The following is a 5,891-nucleotide window of genomic DNA, read 5'->3' on the forward strand; positions in this document are numbered from 1 at the left end:
CTCCCAATTTGGGTGAAGGGGATGGCAATACACAATAAGGAGAAGGTCAACACAAAATGAGCAAAGAAAAGAAGATGCTAGGAGAAGTATGAGTTAAAGGCAACAGAGGTAAATACTAATACATACACAATCCTGCAATAATAGTAATTAACAATAATCAATAATCTACGGATGGATACATAGCTAGACATGCAAGAGATGTGGAAAGGAGAATGGGACTATACTCATGAGTATGTATTGGTTTGACAGAGGATATTTCTTCACATGTATTGACATGTGCTGCAAATGTATCCATAATATTAGAGCATCCAGAGGACAAAGTTATTAAAAGTTTTTACCCATAACCAAAGACACTGAGGGAGTGGTTTGCTGGGCCTGGGGACTCAGGACCCTAGTGTCAGGGAACATCAAGGTCAATTGACACAGCATAGTCCACAAAGACAATGTTGTACATCCTGCTTTGATGAGTAGCAACTAGTGTCTTAAAAGCTTGCAAGAGGACATCTAAGGTGTAACTATTGGTGTCTCCCCATCTGGAGCAAAGGAGAGTGAGGAAAATCAAAGATATGGAAACAATTAATCCAACAATTAATAGACCACACAAACCTAACTCCATGACCCTGAGATCAGAAGACCAGGGTGGAGTCCAGTTGCCACCAACAAATGCTTTGAAAGGGATCACATTACAAGGTCCTACATAGAGTGGGAGAACACAAGGAATAAAACTCAAAATTATGAAGAAAAAAAAAACAGGCTTACTGGTGGGATAAAGCCTGGTGGAACCTCCAAGACTATGGCCCAGGGTGGCCCTTTGAACCTGGAACTGAACTCACTCCTGTAGCTCAGTTTTCATTCATATAATAGAGCATTATTCTCAATGAAGAGGGTCTCAAAGCATTCTCCTTGTGAACAGGAACCAGGCAACCCTCTAGCTCCACTTCTGTTCAACATTGTTTTGGAAATCCTAGCCAGCGCAAGAAGGAGCTGTGGTGGCATTGTGGGTAAGGTACTTGGCTGTTAGCTAGAAGATAGGTGGTTCAAACCTACCACCTGCTCCACAGGAGGAAGATGAGGCAATCTACTTCCATAAAGATTTATGATTTACAGCCTTGGAAACTCAATGGGGATTGCTGTGAGTTGGAATTGACTCAATGACAGTGGTTTTTTTTTTTTTTAAGACAAGGCAATAAGTCAAGAAACAGAAATAAAAGACATCCAAATTGGCAAAGAAGAAGTAAAACTCTATTTGTAGACAACATGATCCTGTACATAGAAAACCCATGAGACTCAGCAAAAAAGTTATTGGAACTAATGGGAAGGTTCAGTAAAGTGGCAGTACACAAGATCAACATACAAAAATCAGTTGGATTCCTCTACACCAACATAAAGATCTCTGAAAAGGAAATAAGGAAAACAATACCATTTGCAATAGCTATGAAGATGATGAAATACTTAGAACTAAATCTTACCAGGGACACAAAAGACCTATGCAAAGGAAACTACAAAACTACTACAAGAAACTATAAGAGACCTATATAAATGGAAGAATATCCCATGCTCTTGGATAGGAAGACTGAATATTGTGAAAATGTCAACACTAGCCAAACCAGTCTACAGATTCAATGTAATCCTAATCCAAATTCCATCAACATTCTTTAAGGACATGGAAAAACCAATCACCAATTTTACATGGAAAGGAAAGAAAACATAGATAAGCAATGCACTCCTGAAGAAGAAAAACAAAGTAGGGGGTCTCACACTTCTGGATCTCAAAACCTACTCTATAGCCACAGTAGTCAAAACATCCTGGTATTGGTGGTATTGGTACAACAATAGACACAGACCACTGGAACAGAACAGAGAGTCCAGAAGTCCATCCCCTTATGGACAGCTGATCTTTGACAAAGGACTGAAGCCCATTCAGTTGGGAAACATAGTTTCTTGAACAAATAGTGCTGGCAGAACTGGATATCCATTTGCAGAAAAGTGAAACAAGATCCATACCTCACACTGTACATATAAACAACTCAAGATGGATCAAAGGCCTCAATGTAAAAGCAAAAACTATAAAGTCCATCAGAGATAAAATAGGGGCAAACTTAGAGGCTCTAATTTATGGTATAAATAGACTATTAAACATAACCCAAAATGCACTAACAGCAGAAGAGAAACTAAATGACTGGCGCCTCCTAAAAACTAAATTCTTATGTACATCAAAAGAATGAAAAGAGAACCTGTAGATTGGAAAAAAATATTGGACAACGACATATCTGACAAGGGACTTATCTCTAAAATTTATAGAAAACAATACTGCAACATCAAAAAGACAAACAATCCAACTAAAAATAGGGAAAGGATATGAATAGCCACTTCATCAAAGAAGGTATTCAGGTCACTAAAAACCATGTGAAGAAATGCTCGCAATCATTAGCCATTAGAGAGACGCAGATCAAAACAACAATGAGATACCATCTCACTCAGCAAAAATGGGAAAGTTCAACAGGACAGAAAACAAAAAATGCTAGCAAGGGTATGGAGACCCTGGAACTCACACACTACTGGTGTGACTGTAAAATGGTACACTCATTGTGAAAAATAGTATGTCACTTCCTTTAAAAGTTGGAAATAGAAATAGCATTTGACCCAGCAATCTCATCACTAGGAATATATCCGAAAGAGGTGAGACCCGTGTCACGAGGGACACGAATAGATACGTGCACACCCATGTTCGTCACAGCAGTATTCACAATAGCAAAGAGATGGAAACAACCTAAATCCTCATCAAGATGTATGGATAACCAAACCATGGTGCATACACACAATGGAATATTTTGCAACATTAAAGAATAATGAAGTATCATCAAATCATTTCATAATGTGGATGAATTGGAAGATGAGCTGAGTGTAAAAAGTCAATGACAGAAGAACAAATACTGTATGAGTCCATTATTGTAAAATGTCAAGGAAAGGTTTACACGGGGAAGAAAATTTGTTTTATTGCTTACCAGGAATGGGAGGACAGGTGAAGGGAGGGAAAAGAGATGGATAATTAAAAGACAGGATTGATAATGTGTGAAGGGATTTTAAAAAAGAGAATATTAGCCATTAGCTGATGGTTTTGAAACTGGGTTCTGGGCACATGGGGGTTCATTGTACTAGTCTTTGTTTTTGTTTTATGCACACACACACACACACACACACTATGTATGTATATGTATATATATATATATATATATGCAATAAGAATAGATTGGTCTACAAGTTGAACAATAACTCTGGGAAGATAGACCATTCTTAGTAAAACCAACCATTTTATATTAAAGGGCAGCATTTGCCCAAGAAAAAGTTCAGAAGGCAGCCCTGTTGTGAGAGAAGGAGGAATGGGGAAGGAGAAAGACTGAGGATTTGGAAGGAATAATGTTACATTGAGGGGATTAGAGTCAATGGAAATGAATAAAATGTATGTGAATTATTGAATGGAAAACTGATTTCCTCTGTCAACTTTCACCAAAACCACAAAAAGTTGGGAGAAAATATCACACGTGTATGTATTGAAAAAAGTAAAAGTGAACAGGTATCTGTGAGTAGGCAGCCAGTCCAGGGTCTTCTGCCCCAGATGCATGAGAGCATGTCTGCACATGCCCTTTCCCACCATCCCTCAGATGCACACCCAAAGGCTCAACCGCAAGTGTGCAGGAAACGGCTGCACATACATGTACACAATGGGAGGTCTTCACGCATTCCTCTCTCCTCCCCCACTGGCTTCTCTCTTGCCCCACCCCTGGGTCAGCTTCTGCAAGGCAGCTGTCTGGGAACAATTATTGTTCCTATTCAGAATATCTATGTGAAGCAGTGTTCTGGGACACTTGGTGGGAACGTCCAATGACCTGAACGCTTTTCTCAGAGCACACCAAGTTGATGTGTGACCCACAGTGATGTCTTCTGGTTTGGAAGTCTTGGCTCAGGCTTGGGCCATTTCTTGGGGCAAGTGGGAGACAGCATGGCTTCCATTCCTGGCCATCTTTCCAGCGTCACAATGGATACGCTGAGGAAGGGAAGGGAGAAAGTGCAAGAATTCCCCATCTCAAGCAGAAAGGAAATAGAAGCCTTTCTGACAAGCTTGAGATCAGAGACTGAGAGACTTCAAAAACTGTGTACTGAACTACAGGAGAAGTATGAAGCCTCAGAGCTTCAACTAAAGCAGCAATCTACAATCTACCAACTTCAACTGCAGCAAAAGGAGGTAGACATCAGACTACTTAAAGCAAGACAGAATGCGCTACGGGATCAGGTGCAGCAGCTGCAGTCAGCCGCTCTGACAGTCCTCTCAGGAGTTGGAGGGGAACCGGCAGCCACCCCACCATGTTCACTCCACTGTGGTACTAGTCATCATGCTGAAGCATCCCATGATGAGGGCATGGACTTTACTGACAACTTGGTCACAAGAAGACATCAACAGATTGTCCAAGGAAGTTTCAAAACTTAAGTGTCAGGTTGTTCACTGGAGGCATATTGCTCATACATACATCGATGACACGAGAAGGCAAGAACTCTGATGGCCCAGAAATTGGCCACCTGCAAAACAGCATCGAGGAGCTTCAGCAGAAGCTACGTCAGGCAACGGATGACCATCAATGCAAAATAGCAGTATTGCAGAATGCCCAACAAGAAAAATTAAGAGAAATAACCTGTCAGTATCAACAGAACTAAGCGACTATGAAGAACGCATTCAAGAATTTGAACACCGATTAGAGCAAGGTGACTCAGGAGTCCCTGATCATTCTAAAATGGAAGATATGGAAAACACTATACAGCTTCTCCAAAGGGAAAAACTGGAGTCGGCCACAAAAATTGAAGACCGGGAGCGTCCCATCAAAGACATCTTTAGCAAATTATCTCCTGCAGACACTCACACAAAAGAAGCTACAGACAAAAGAAGCTACAGCTCTCAGCACAACAAAAGGAAGCAGACAGTGCTATCAGGGAACTCAAGCAAGATCTGGAGAGGGAAGAGACAAGAATTTGTCACCTGGAAGCTGGCAAAAAGAACATGAAGAAACAGCTACAGGCACAGAAAGAGAGGTTCAGGCAAAGTGTCCTGGAACTTACTGATTGCCAATAAACACAGCTGAAACTGAAGGAGAAAGTTCACAATTTAATAGGTCTGCTAAACAAGGCAGAAAAAAATCACGCAGACCTCCAGAAGGAGAACTCAGTCCTGAAGGACTGCATTAGACAAGCTGAGGAGGCACTTTGTTCAGTTGGGAATGAGGTCACTCATACTCTTGATGAAGACTTTATGAAGGATGACTCCCAGGAAGCAAGCAATGCTGTAGGAAAATTTGACAAAAGTTCTTATGAAAAACTTCTTCGTTGGGCATTTTCTTTGGTCCAAGTACTTTCCTGTTCTGAGTTCGGTTTGTTGGCTAATGCTTTCACCCTTTTGTTCTTTATAGTTGGTTTTGTGCTTATTAAACCCGTATGTTTTCCTTCCTTCTAGATTTGCTTAGAAGGATTGTTACTTTTCTCTGTGGTTACGTTGGAGTATATTCTTGTCTCTACATTTTTAGAACAGTGCGTACTGTAAAGACATTGTCCTATTTTTCTCTCCATTTGATAATCTGTACCCAGAAGTTTTATTCCCTCTGATAGGTTATTTGCTGTTGTTGTGTGCTGATTGAGTTCCTTGTTTTTTAAGGTACAATGTTCTATGGTCTTATTTTGAGTATCTATTTCTGATTTGGTTTTAGTGTTGATGCCACGTATCCTGGTTTTGTTGATCTCTGTTGTGGGTTCTCTATTGGAAGGACTTCCTTAAGCATTTTTTGTAGGGCTGGTATGGTTTTCACAAAATTCCTTAATTTCTGTTTGTCTGAGAATGCCTTGATTTC

General features: G+C 40.4%; 1 pseudogene; it reads left to right on the forward strand.

The window, feature by feature from the left end:
* The window catches only part of LOC103206360, a 57,608-nt pseudogene that overhangs the window by 32,900 nt on the left and 18,817 nt on the right, over positions 1-5,891 (forward strand).

Source organism: Orycteropus afer, unplaced genomic scaffold (assembly GCF_000298275.1).
Source record: "Orycteropus afer afer isolate SDZICR_OR568_19922 unplaced genomic scaffold, OryAfe1.0 scaffold00312, whole genome shotgun sequence".
NCBI lineage: Eukaryota > Metazoa > Chordata > Mammalia > Tubulidentata > Orycteropodidae > Orycteropus > Orycteropus afer.